The sequence below is a fragment of the Populus trichocarpa genome, chromosome 12 (assembly GCF_000002775.5).
Source record: "Populus trichocarpa isolate Nisqually-1 chromosome 12, P.trichocarpa_v4.1, whole genome shotgun sequence".
Lineage (NCBI taxonomy): Eukaryota > Viridiplantae > Streptophyta > Magnoliopsida > Malpighiales > Salicaceae > Populus > Populus trichocarpa.
In genome coordinates, this window is record NC_037296.2 from 9240383 (window position 1) to 9253783 (window position 13401).

Below are 13401 nucleotides of genomic sequence, written 5' to 3' on the forward strand. Positions count from 1 at the left end.
TAAAAGCCAAAAGAAAAGCTACCGGGGCCTCTAAAACTGATTTGGATAATAAAAAAATTGAGATCAACCTGTTAGAAAAAAAGCTTGACAAAGAAAAGTCTAAGGCAAAACATTTGGAAGAAAAGAATGGACCACTTGAGTGCCATAACCAGGTGATTGACACCAACAACAATCAATTGAATAGGAATAACATGTTACTCTTGGAGAAGATGAGAAACATGGATGAGTAGATTGACCGAGCCTCTGTCTATGCCTGAAGAATCAGCCACAATGCCTAGTACGTTGGAAAAAGATGTTTATCAATATCAACAAAGTATGACTAAGACTGATGCTTTTCTTAGGGACATAGAAAACAAAGGCTTTGCCTTTCTCATTGTAAACAATGATGATGAGTATACTAGTTTCCAAATGTAAAAGTTTTCATCAATTATTAATGAAAAGGGCTTAGACCCAACCTTTTGAGCAATATCTCTTTGTGATGAGTATATTTTTATTAAGCATTAACTCAGATTAATTTGTCTTGACAGCTATGAAAAAATCAGAACCCTACCCGTTTATACAGGAATGATGGCCATAAGGAGAGAGAAGCTCTCGGGTAGTGAGAGAAAGAGCTCTTCACTGTGATAACATTTCTCTTCTCGGGGAACACGTTTCTTCTTTACGGTGGGTGTGTTTCGTTCTTTTTTTTTAAGTATTTCAAACGAGGTGATTGTTGTCTCTGTCTGATTTTGATACCTTTTTGACTCACTATAGTTTCCTATGGTGAAATCAAAGAAGAATCTGCGTTACTTTATTTTGCCCAGCAATATTGTTCTTGTCAACCTTCACAACCTTCGACTGGTTCTTCTCGTGATGCTAGTGCTCAGAATCAGGGAAAATCCCTTGCCAAGCAGGATAAGTCGGCTCCTGCTCTAGTATCCCCTTCTCTAGTGTCTTCTAGTTTTGACTCCGTTGGGGTTGGTTATAGTGCTGTCTAGTCAAGTCATCCTTCTAGAGCTACTATGTATGGGTCTAGTCCTTTTGGTCCTGACCCAGTGCTTGTTGAACATTGTTATGATGCTAAAGTTGATTCTTCCCTTCCCTCTAGCTCTGGTGGTGGGCATGCCCCTAACCCTGAACGGAGTCCCTTAGTTCCCCGACCTTCTGGGGTCCTTGCTTTTTTTTTTTGTGATGCTTCCCTATGCATTCCTTCTACTATGAAAGTTGTTGTTGGAGGTGTCTCTTCTGGTGAACATGGACGAGTTCCTGCTGACGACCCTTCACCAGGTACTCGTAAACCTTTTGTTGATGATGATTGGAGTGGGACTCCATCTCTAGTTCATTATCTTGATTTTAACAATGCTACATCTTGTCCCCTACTGGATGATGATTTAGGCAACAATGAGGATATGTGGAAATTATGCATAATTGGATATGTTGCTGGGAAATTCCCTGGCTATACTGCTTTGAACAACCTCATTTCCAGCACCTGGAAATGTAATGCTAAGCTAACCATGCATGACTCTGGATGGCTGATTTATACATTCTCTTCTAAAAATGATAAACTTATAGTCCTGAGTGGTGGTCCTTACATAGTATTTGGAAGGCATATGGTTTTAAAGTCTATGCTTGAATACTTTGATTTTGCTGCTACTGATATGTCCAGGGTCCCAGTTTGGGTTAAATTCCCTAACCTCCCCTTAAAGTGCCGGTCTTCAGCTTGTTTGTCTAAGTTTGCTAGAGTGATTGGTAAACCTATTCACTGTGATATGCTCACCACTTCTATGTCCAGGCTTTTGTATGCGAGATTGCTTATAGAGGTGGATTTGGTTGTTGAACTGCCTACTTCAATCAATATTGTTTTGCCTAATGGAATGCCTCTGTTGCAATATGTTGTATATGAGTCCCTTCCTAGGTTTTGTAAACATTGTAGGGTTCTTGACCATACCGTTTCTATCTGCACCAAAGTTGGTGGTAATAAGAGAAAGAAGCACAGTCAGACAATTTCCTCTTCTACGAATCTAAGTCCTGGCTATTCTAGCTCTGGCCCTTTTGCAAAGACAGCTGCTATGGAACAACAACAGGTTTATAATGGCATGTCTCATAGTGAGTATTGCATGGATCCAATGTGTGCTGAAGTGGCAGCTGTGGTTGATAGTTAGATGAAAGTTCATGATCGTAAAAAGGCCAAACTCACTGAAGGTGGCCAAGTTGCAGCCCCTCCCATGCAGTCCCCATATGCAATGCCTTGTACTCCTTCAACCATAGTGCATGTTATTGATGATCATATGCAGGATATGGCTACTGTTGCTAAAGGAGGGGAGCCTTCTAGGGTTTGGAAGTAGTACATGAGTCGTAACAGAAGTTTGGTTGCTGGTGCACATACTGTGGTTAACTCTGGCCAGCAATTGAAGACCGATGTTGCTGTTCTCTCCAAAAGCAGAAGTTCTACTAAGGTTTAACCTGGGGTGGCCAACAGGTTTTAGGGGAGACATGAGGTTTTTGACCCTCCTTCTCCTTCTTTATGACTTTACTTTGTTTGATCTCTGACAATTATGATGCTATGGTTCTTGATGCTGCTGTTTTCTCCATGAGTTTTGAGTTTACATGGTCTTGTTTTGGGTTTTTAAAACATGTCCTCCTGCTGATGGTTGGTGTTGCTAGTTGCCTATCTGTCTAGGCTTTGTGTTCTTTTTGTTTTCTTTTTTAGGTAATCTGCTGCTATCTATAGTGTTGTCTATGTAACCATTTGTTAGGCTATGTTTTAGTTTGTAATGTACTAATATTTGATTAAAGGTGCCTGTTCCCCTAGCCTCTATATATACATGCCTGTATATTCTGAATTGCTGGTCTCCAGCTTAGTTTCGTTTTGATCTATAAAATTTCTTATATTTGATAAAAAAAAAAGGAATGATGGCCATATATCAACCTGGGGTATAACTAATCCATATCTAATATACATCATCATGCATCCATATGCATTTATGTTTATGAATTATGGAATACGCATAACATGTATTCAAAATATACGTCCCTTTGCTAGAGTTTACAAACTAAGTTTCATAAAAGGATGAAGAATGAATAAAGGGCTCACCTTGAGGCCCATTACCATAAAGAGACGGAAGGCGTTAAGAATAATATGGTTTAGATGGATAGCTTACTCGAGTAACTCTTGTGAGCATAGTCTGAGGAAGGGACATCCAACCAATAAATAACTATGTTACGGCCGTCAATAGCTTTGATTATCCTCGACTTACAAACCTTGGGGTCAAATCTCGTTACTAGACCGGGGTCGATCCACAGGGAGGTCAACTATATAAATTATAAATAATATATATATATAATGTAACAAAGAGTTAAAGAGATCTTTGACTTATGAGATTAATGTGAGGATTAAATAATGATAAAAACAGTTGTCAAGGTTAGAGGATCCACTAATGGTATTAGAAATAAGTATATTATAAACTCTTTTTATTACTCAATTGAAAACCACTCACAAAGGAGGTTCCAATCGGATAATTTATCCTTAATAGTTCATTATAAATTCTTAACATGATCATATTAATTATCTTATTTTGGTAACACCATACTTTTAAATATTGTCAGGAATTCATGATGTTAACTTATGTTAACAACAAATCAAGTTCCTCTCATAACAAAGATGTCGGCCGAAGACTATGAAGGATCAAGCATTTGATGTACCAAGTGTTATACAACACAAATCTAAATTAACCATTTAACAAGCAAGGTATTAAGAATGATAAAAAGATAAGACATATTAATAACAAACTTTCTTGGATATAAACATTGAAGTCCATGTTGAGTTTATATTATACATATTCTAACACCATTAGTGAAACCTTTTCACCTTGACATCATTAACTTAGCTAGACATAATGATGAAGAATAACATAAATAAACAAGATAAGAACATAATTATGATATAAGTTAACTAAGAGTAGTAAAGGAAATAAAAAGCATAAACAAGAGATTAATGAAAATAAAACATGAAATAAAACTTGAACATTACAAAGAGAGAGTAAGCAAGAAAATGATCTTGATCTGAAAACCAAGATGCCTAAATGAATAGAAAATGCCTCTTTTTATAGGCTAAAATTCAGAACTATTCATTTGGTAATTGATTATTGATATAGTGGCCAACTATTAATTTAGTGGACTTGGTGGACAACAGTACTCAAGCATTTTTCCTGGATGAAATGACATTGATGCAATCAGAATTTGGCAAAGTGTTCTTTATAAAAGTTGTTGGAAATCATCTCCTCTTTCCACCCATAACATTTCAGAGCATTTGGATCACTACAACTCGAGATATGGCTAAAATACTGAGTAGTGCTTCTGGTGGACGTGGTAGATAGTCCTCAAGCTCTTGTCTGGATGAAATGTCATTACTAACATCAGAACTTGTCTTATCTTTCCACCCACCACATTTGATGTCATTGTACCTTCTAGAACTCCAGATATGGATAAAATTCTGAGCAGTGTTTGGGCTAGATTGCAAGACAGATTCTGACTTCTCTTTTGGGGCCAAGCTTTGAATTTGAAAACGACAGATTTGGGTCTTCTACTCTTCATGAACGTTGTAGGCTTATTTCTTAGCTTTTTAGCCATATAAACCAAACTGAAATCCAAGATCTACAGCTCTAGATATGTCCCAATGATTGAACAGTGTTCCAATTTGAATTGAATCAGCATCTCTTTTCTAAGTTTAGCCTTTTCTTTGTCCTTTCACTTTCAATAGTTAATCACATCAATCAATCCTTTAAATTGTGAGATATACCTGTATTTAAAATGAACATTTACCATAAATTAAAGCTATTTTATATTATCAGACTTGTTATTATAAAACATGCTCTAGTTAAGGAGTTATTGATACTTCAAGTGCAAATTGATGATATAAAACCTTGATAAAAATGCACTTTTAAGTACTAATCACAAGCATTCTGATGACTCGCCCGATTATGTCTGTTTAAATACTAACCACTATAAATCTAACAATTGAGGGATCCTACAGGGGTTAAATCCTCTGATCATCCCAAACAAGATAAGTGGGCTATCTGAGATGAAAGATTGAGGGTTGTTGAGAGATTTGACGCCTGTGCCCTAGTTAGAACAGTTGAGATATGCTTGGTGTCAAATATAGTGGTGCCTAAGAAATCTAGGGTGTCAGAATTTGTCAAGTAACAAGACTAGAATGTCCTAATATGCACTTGAGGTCATACTGTAAAAAAATAACATAAGTCATGCGATGAGAAGTTACTTATCCATTTCTTCCAAGATAGCTTGACTGGTTCTACGTTAAGCTGATACATGGCCTTAAATAACATAAGGGTAAAAAAATAAAGTGATCTTGCTGATGCTTTCTTGAAACAATAATAATATTTACATCGCTTTAGACCGAACGAGCTTGATGGTTATGGAGAAGAGCAACAAGGAAACCATAAGGGAGTACGCTTATAGGTGAAAAAACAAGGCAATGCATGTATAACCACCTTTGTTGAAGAAAGAGATAGTGACTCTATTTGCCAATACTTTTAAGTCCCCTCGTATTATGAGCATCTTATGAGTAGCTCTACCTAATATTTTTATAATATTGTTGTTATTGCTGAGAGAATAGAATAAGAGATAAGAGTTGGTAGAATATCAAAACTTACCAGGAAGAAAGGGTTTACTAGGAAGAAAAAGGATGTTGAGATGAGCAACGTGGAATAAAGGGTATAAGAGTAAAAAGAATTACCAAATCCAAAGCTACCAAACCCTGTCTTCCTAAATATCCACTATTAACTTTATCAATTCTATTTTGATAAACCAGCTTACCAATCCGCCATAAAACTAAGCCAGAAACATTTTAAGGAGAGCCTACCAAAGAAATTAAGAACAACTCCTGCCTCTACCTATGCCCTTAAAAAAAATGTATGTAAAATTGCTAAGTATAGGTCATGTGGCTCCTCTTTCATTTCCACCACTAAAGCCTTCCTTCCTAAATTGGTACAAACTAGATCTAACATATGAGTACCTTGCTGGAAACCCTGGTCATAGTATTGATAGTTGCTCAGCAATCAAGAGGAAGCTCTTGTGATTATTCAAAGCAGGATGGATAACCTTTGAAGATGCCCCTAACATTAATTCCAACCCCCTACTTAATCATGCTTTAAGTAGTGGGGGAGTAAATGTTGTGGACTTTGGAAGAAAGAAAGAGAAGGTTTTAAGGGTAACCATGGATAGGTTGTATGATATATTAGTGCAAGCCAGGTGTTTGCCAACAAAAAATGAATTAGGTTCAAGAAAGAGTGATAATTTTTGTAAGTTCCACAAAGCAATGAGACATAACATTGATGAATATGAAAAGTTTCACCAAAAGGTGATATAAATGATGACATGTGGTCCGTTATAAATAGAGAAGTAGGAAAAGGATGATGTCGTAGACATGATAAGTTTGTAAGGGAAAAAAGTAAAGATGTGTAGGCTTCAATATACCGAGAATGATCCACCAAAGCTTGTCTCAACAAGGCCTACCATTACTTACAATGGAAACTATAATGCATTACTTCATAATTACAGAAATTCTCCTAATATTAAGGGTCTTACTTCTATGTTTTAGACCGAGATTGATGGACTAACTCGAAGTGGCAGGTGTTTTACACCTGAAAAACTAGAAAGACAATGAAAAGACAAAGGAAAAATGGTTGTTGATGTCATCAAAGATATGAAAATAAACAAACCCGTAAGTGAGGAAAAAGCTGGTGAATTCCTAAAGTTGATGAAGCACAATGAGTATAGTGTGGTATATTAGCTAAAGAAAACCCTTGCTAGGATATCCATGATATCTCTTTTTTCTGAGTTTCGAGCCCCCACCGTAATACGCTGTAAAGAGTGTTGAACGATGCATATATGCCCCAAGACATGGCCCAGATGACTATGGATCATCTAGTTGGAAGAATCCATGCGATAAATTACCTATACTTCACTGAAGTCGAGCTGAATGCTAGAGGATTGAGTTATAATAAACCTCTATACATCACTGTGAAGTGCAAGGATTGTTCCATTGGCAAAGTATTAATAAACAACGATTCAGCTTTAAATGTAATCCCAAAGCATGTGTTAGATGAAATACCAGTTGATTTAACCCATATGCTACGAAGCACCATGACAGCTAAGGCTTATGATGGTTCCATAATGCAAGTGGTAGGGACCATTAAAATAGAGTTGTTCATTGGCTCGCAAATGTTTTTAGTAACCTTGCAAGTGATGGAAATCCACTCGTCATACAACATGTTATTAGGAAGGCCTTGGATACACGCCGCTGATGCTGTGTCATAATCCTTGTATCAATGTTTGAAGTATATTGTGAATGGAATATTGGTGACAGTTAAGGCCGAAGAGACCTTGGCAATGATGTAGAATATAATAGTTCCCTACATAAACATGATTGTACCAAGAGAAACCAACCATAAATGAGTATATTGAGCTTCGCATCACATTATCAATCAGGACATTATGTGGCAAATGAAAGTCGTCTTTCAAGCTTGCTTTATTTAAATTCATATAGTCTACACATACTTTGATTTTATCACCCTTCTTGGAAAATACTACTAGATTAAATACTCATTGTGGGTACCTAGCCACCTCCAAAAAACCACTATCTCTTTGCCTTTCTATCTTGGCTTTCACCTTGAGCACCATATTTGGACAAGTTCTTTGTAATTTCTGCTTCACATGTATACTTCCTTTATTTAATGGCACTTTATATACTATAATATTAGTATCTAAACCAGGTATCTTTGTGTAGGACCAAGTAAACACATCGACATACTCGCGTAGTAGTGAGATCAAGTTTTCCTTTTCACTAGGTAGTGATTAGAGTCCCTATTTTCAAATCTCTTTCATCCTGCCCTGTACCAACATTAATTGTCTTTAACTCTGTTTTTGCCAGTTTCTAAGCTCGCTTTAAATGTTCTACTAGCTTAGCGAATCTTTTACATCATTTTCTTCCCATTCATTTTCTTCTATTGCAATTGTGTACTCATCAAAATTTATCCATTCATTCTCAATGTAATATGCTCATGATTTAGTGAAAGATCCGCTTTCAAATTTCTTGAAAGCAGAAGGTGTTTAGTGTAAGTGTGTTTTTAGCAAAGATAAAAAGATGGAGAAATTTACAAAAATGCATGATTTCATTGATCAAAAGGAAAGGCTCAACTACAACGAAAACCATATGTTGACATCTTGAGCCAAGATTGCCAACTTGATATGAAAGCAAAGACAAACATATAGACAAACATTAAAAGCACTTTAAAACACCATTGTCATTTACTTTTTGAAAACTATAAGAGCCTATCTTTGAAACCTTTCACCACCTACCAGCTTTCGCTCGAAGGTCTTTGCAAACATTTCTTCCACAATATGGACAGTTAGTTGTGGTAGTAACTCTTCTCTTTCCACGACCTTTCTTTTCTCACTGCAGCTCGTGACTTTAGTGTCATTTTGTTCCAATATGTTGATGCCCATAACAGCTAAGCCTTAGGTAGGGACATTTGTCATATCTTCAAAGTGCATTACAATAAGCAGCCTTGGGGAATGATACTTAGATTAATAGGATGACAATGTCTTCCTCTTCTAGTTCCTTTCCTCCTAGCCTGGCCAGCCTTAAAGCCGAGCCCAAATATTTGATTTACAGTCTTGAACCTTATCAGACTTATTCTTTCAAGATTCCTAGAGATAGAATCATACTGGAAAGGAAGTCTATGCTTTAACAAATATTTAGCATCCATTCTTGCAGCTTTAGAAATTACTAGTTTTATTAATACCATGTTTTCTGATTCTTTTATATGTGTGATCCTCTAGGCTTTCAATCGTGTTTATAGTATAACTCAACTTTATTTTTAATGCTAGCAACATTACTTGTATCGAACACGATATGAATACTTGTATCCATGTAACTTGTCTTATAGAGTTAAATGCATAAGCTAACACTATATTATAACACCCAGAGTGACTGAAAATATTCAATCAAGATTTCCTAAGTATGGTACCATGCAATTCGGTCTCTTCATTATACATTGTTATAAAATGATATAGGGTCTAGAATGTGTTTGCCATATATAACCAATTCTTATTTTGCTCTCATTTTCTAGTAGATAAACTTCATATATATGATAATTTAAGACCTTTATAAAATTAATTACTAGTATGAGCACATATTTCCCAAAGTTATCTACTTAATGAGTGGCCAATGACATTAACTTCGTTTACAGGTAGTGACAAATCTCATCATGGTTATTCATAAACCTCCATATGATTCAACATATATCCAATCACTAATTTTTGTGCAACCTTTTATGGCCCATCCAAAAAGTGTCAACTTACATGGTGCACCATACAAGATAATCTCATAACCTTAAATCAAAAGACTAGTTGCACCTATCTCTATGAGTTTCCCATAGAAACTAGGTAAATATCAATTAGGTTCTTATACAAGCCACATCTAATAAACTTGTTCCCTAATAAGTATTTACACTCTATTCTTAGTATCATTATAATTTACAAGTGACAATCCCCATTATCATTATATGATAAAGATCAAGTGCATACAATTTATATTGAAGTTTATTCTTAACAAAGCTATAACTAGGGATATTTAATAGTTATACCCAATATATGAGATATGTCTCACACCATATATCATAAAGAAATTATTATTTGGACTTTTATCAAATAAGTAAGTACATAATGTAATTATAATAAACTTAAAAGATAAAATAATTTCTTAATAGTTTTGTTAAACAATATGTATTAAATCTATAATATGTATTAAATCTTATGTCACAACACTTTCATCTCTCATTTGAACTAGAGTCAATCACTCATCTATCTCATATCGAATGTAATTAGAATAAGCTTAAAAGATAAAAGAATGGCTTAATAGTTTTATTAAGCAAATATATTATGTTTACACCTCCACGGGCTAATGTCTATTGGCTCTTGGGTCATAATATTTTCATCTCTCATTTGAAATAGAGCTAATCACTTATCTATCTCTGTATCTCATATTAAATGCCTAGAAATGGCTTTCATTTTTCTGTTAGGACAGTTATTTAGATAGAAAGTCTACAATGTTCTTGTTAGTTAGCATTTTTTCTATGATCACATCATCTTTATATCATGTGATAACACCATAGTGTATTCTTGGATCTAAAATGAGACTTGGGTTTCATTACTTATGTAATGGCTCCATTATTGTCATAAAAGATATTTATGGGATCAACCATCCTAGGAACCAATCCAAGTTCTAAGATGAACATTTGATCTATACAACCTCATTTATTATATTGGAAGTTACAATGTACTTGGCCTTGGTAGTTGATTCAATGATGGTCTCTTACTTAGAACTCTTTCGGCCAACCATGTCAATATTTAGACAAAACACATAACCTAACTATAACCTTCAGTCAACCTAATCAGATTGAAAACTAGCATTTATGAACCCATTCATAATGAGATCCTTTTCTCCATACATCAAGAACATATTCATAGTACTTCTCAAGTACTTGAGAATATTATTAACTACTTTCAAGGGACTCTCACTTAGATCTGCTTAGTATTTACTTGCACTACTCAATGTATATGATTCATTAAGCCTAATTCATAACATGACATACATTATAGATTATATAACTAAAATGTATATGATATTACTCATTTTATCACTCTTATTATGTTTATGGACACATTTTCTTAGAGAGATATAGACAAGTGATATTGAAAGATATCTCATCTTAGATCATTGCATAATATATATATTTTTGGACATGCTAATCAACCTTTTAGATCTATCTTTATAGATCTTTATACTAGTATATAGGTTGTTTTTCCTAAGTTCTTTATACTAAAGTTATTTGATAACCATGACTTTGATAGATTTTAAGATTGAGTTGTCATTTCCAATGAGAAGTATGTCATCAACATACAAGACTAAGAATACAAATACACTCCTACTAACCTTCTTGTACATGTAAGGTTCGTATTTGTTTTGTATGAAATCAAACTCTTTGATTATCTCATCAAAACAAAGATTTTAAATTTGAGAAGCTTGATTTGCTCAATAAATGGCCTTTGTAACTTACGTACCTTTGAGACATGGTCTTTGGGTACAAAGCCATCAAGATGTGTCATATACACATCCTTCGCAAGATTCCTATTAAAAAACAAAGTTTTGACATTCATCTATCAAATTTCATAACCAAGGTAACAAGTAGGATCTGAATAGATTTAAGCATTGCTACTACTGAAAAAGTTTCATTAAAATCAACACATTGCATTTGCTTATAACCTTTTGATTGTTTGGTTGAATAGTTGACTACTCATTTAACTCTCTTGGTTGATCAAGCTCTTTAAACATAGTCAGTTATGATGATTCACGATTAGTTTCAACTTTCTTTCCTTGTTTTGTGGTGAATAATTAGTGTTCTTTGTGATTGATATGTGTATGTTTATTTTAGATGTAAACAACTATTTATTTGACATGAACCAAAAATAAAGTTTAAAATCACATATTAAAAGCAATAAACCAAACAAAACCCTATATGCTAGATCATACATATCGAAATCCATAATTATTTAAATTATTAGGAACATCTAATCCAATATCAAGATCTAAAATTACTAATAAAATTAAAAAAAGAAAAGGAAGAAGAAGAAGAAGAAGAAAGAGCTAAGAAAGACAAAAGGGTTATTATTGATGAAATACATTTACAATAATCTAAAAGAATGTGTTTTTTTAAAGAATAGCTTAAGGGGTGAAGAAAAATATTATTAAAAAATAATTATCAAAAGCATTGAGTGTATTTCTATTCTTTTTTTTTTTTTACAAATAAAAGGTCAAATTATAAACCTTTTAGGAAAGGGGGTATAAGTTCCTTTTAACTAAAGAAAAAAATAATAATTAGTTTATGTTTTTTGTATAATTCGTTAAAACTAACTAATCTATGTGGAAAGTTTGAATTCTTCTAAAGTATTAGATGACAATAAAATAAAATTAAATAGAATATGATGTAGGCTAGATATGAGAGGAAAACTTATATTGAATATATTTAAACATGGATGCCCATTTATAAATGTGGGGGCTATAAGCATCTGTTCCAAGTTCAAGATACAAGTGGTTGATCTAAACCCCAATCAATATACTAATGCTACCAGTAAAAATTATGGAGTAAGAATCATTTTACAATATATTGCTATAATATAATGATATTTTTGCTCTTCATGGTATAAATCAAAGAAGCACAAATTGAAGAGTAAAATGGTTTTTCCATGAGGTTCAATTGACATTACTAAATTGAATAGAGATAAATCTATTTCTTCATTTTTTTTTTGCACAGTAAAATTATGAATTTACCCTTAAAGAAAAAAAAAACAACTAGAAGACAAAGACTTTTTTGACTTTTTTTTTTTTTGCATAGTATAATTATTGAATTACATTTGAAATTTTATTTTCTTGAAATTTGGTCCAGTAGTGTTTTAGTCATTTCATTATATCTTTTTTTATAACTATCAAATAGACTCAGGGAAAATTGACTAATTTAACATATATAAAATATAATTTAAAGGAGAAAATGGATGGCGCTTGCATTCGAGTGGAAGAAGCCCGTGCTTTTCGGGTGGTGCATAAGGGCTCTTATGATGGTCAAACACTGCCCTCCACGAAGGTATTAAAAGCGGTGTACTGAGATCTTACAGGTGGTGGGGTGCGTGTCGGTGGCAAACTGACGGTGTGGCTTTGGTGGACTTTTTTATTCACCTCCGTAATTTCTTCCTCTTCTCCATGGTAAAATACAAAAATTTCATTTCATTTGTTTTTTGTATATGATTTAGTCCTCATCCTTTTGATTGCTATTTTTTAAAAAAAATCTTTTATAAATTAATTTGTTTCTTCAATTTTGTCCCTCATCATTTAGTTTTATTTAATTTTTATATCAAATTCGATTCTCATTCTCATAATTGCTATTTATCTCTTTTTTAATCTTTTTCTAGTTGAATTTTGTTTTCAATTTCATCCTTTTTTTTCTTTTTTTCTTTATCAATTTTCTAATTGAATCTTGTTTTCAATTTCATCTCACAATATTTGATTTCAATTTATTTTTATATTAAATTTGGTCCCTTTTTTTTATTGCTTTCAATTTTTTTTTATCGCTTTTTTTTTCTTTTCAATTTCATCTCTTATTATTTTGTGATTGAGAATTTTACTATTATATTTTTAAGGGTTTGTCTTCTATAGGGTTAATCTCAGGCTCATAACCAAAGCCATGAGTTTTGAATATTAACATGGGTTGACTTTGTTCTTTGTTCTAGATTCTTTATTAAATTTGATTTTTTTTTCAAATATCATCTTTCAACAACGTTTGATTT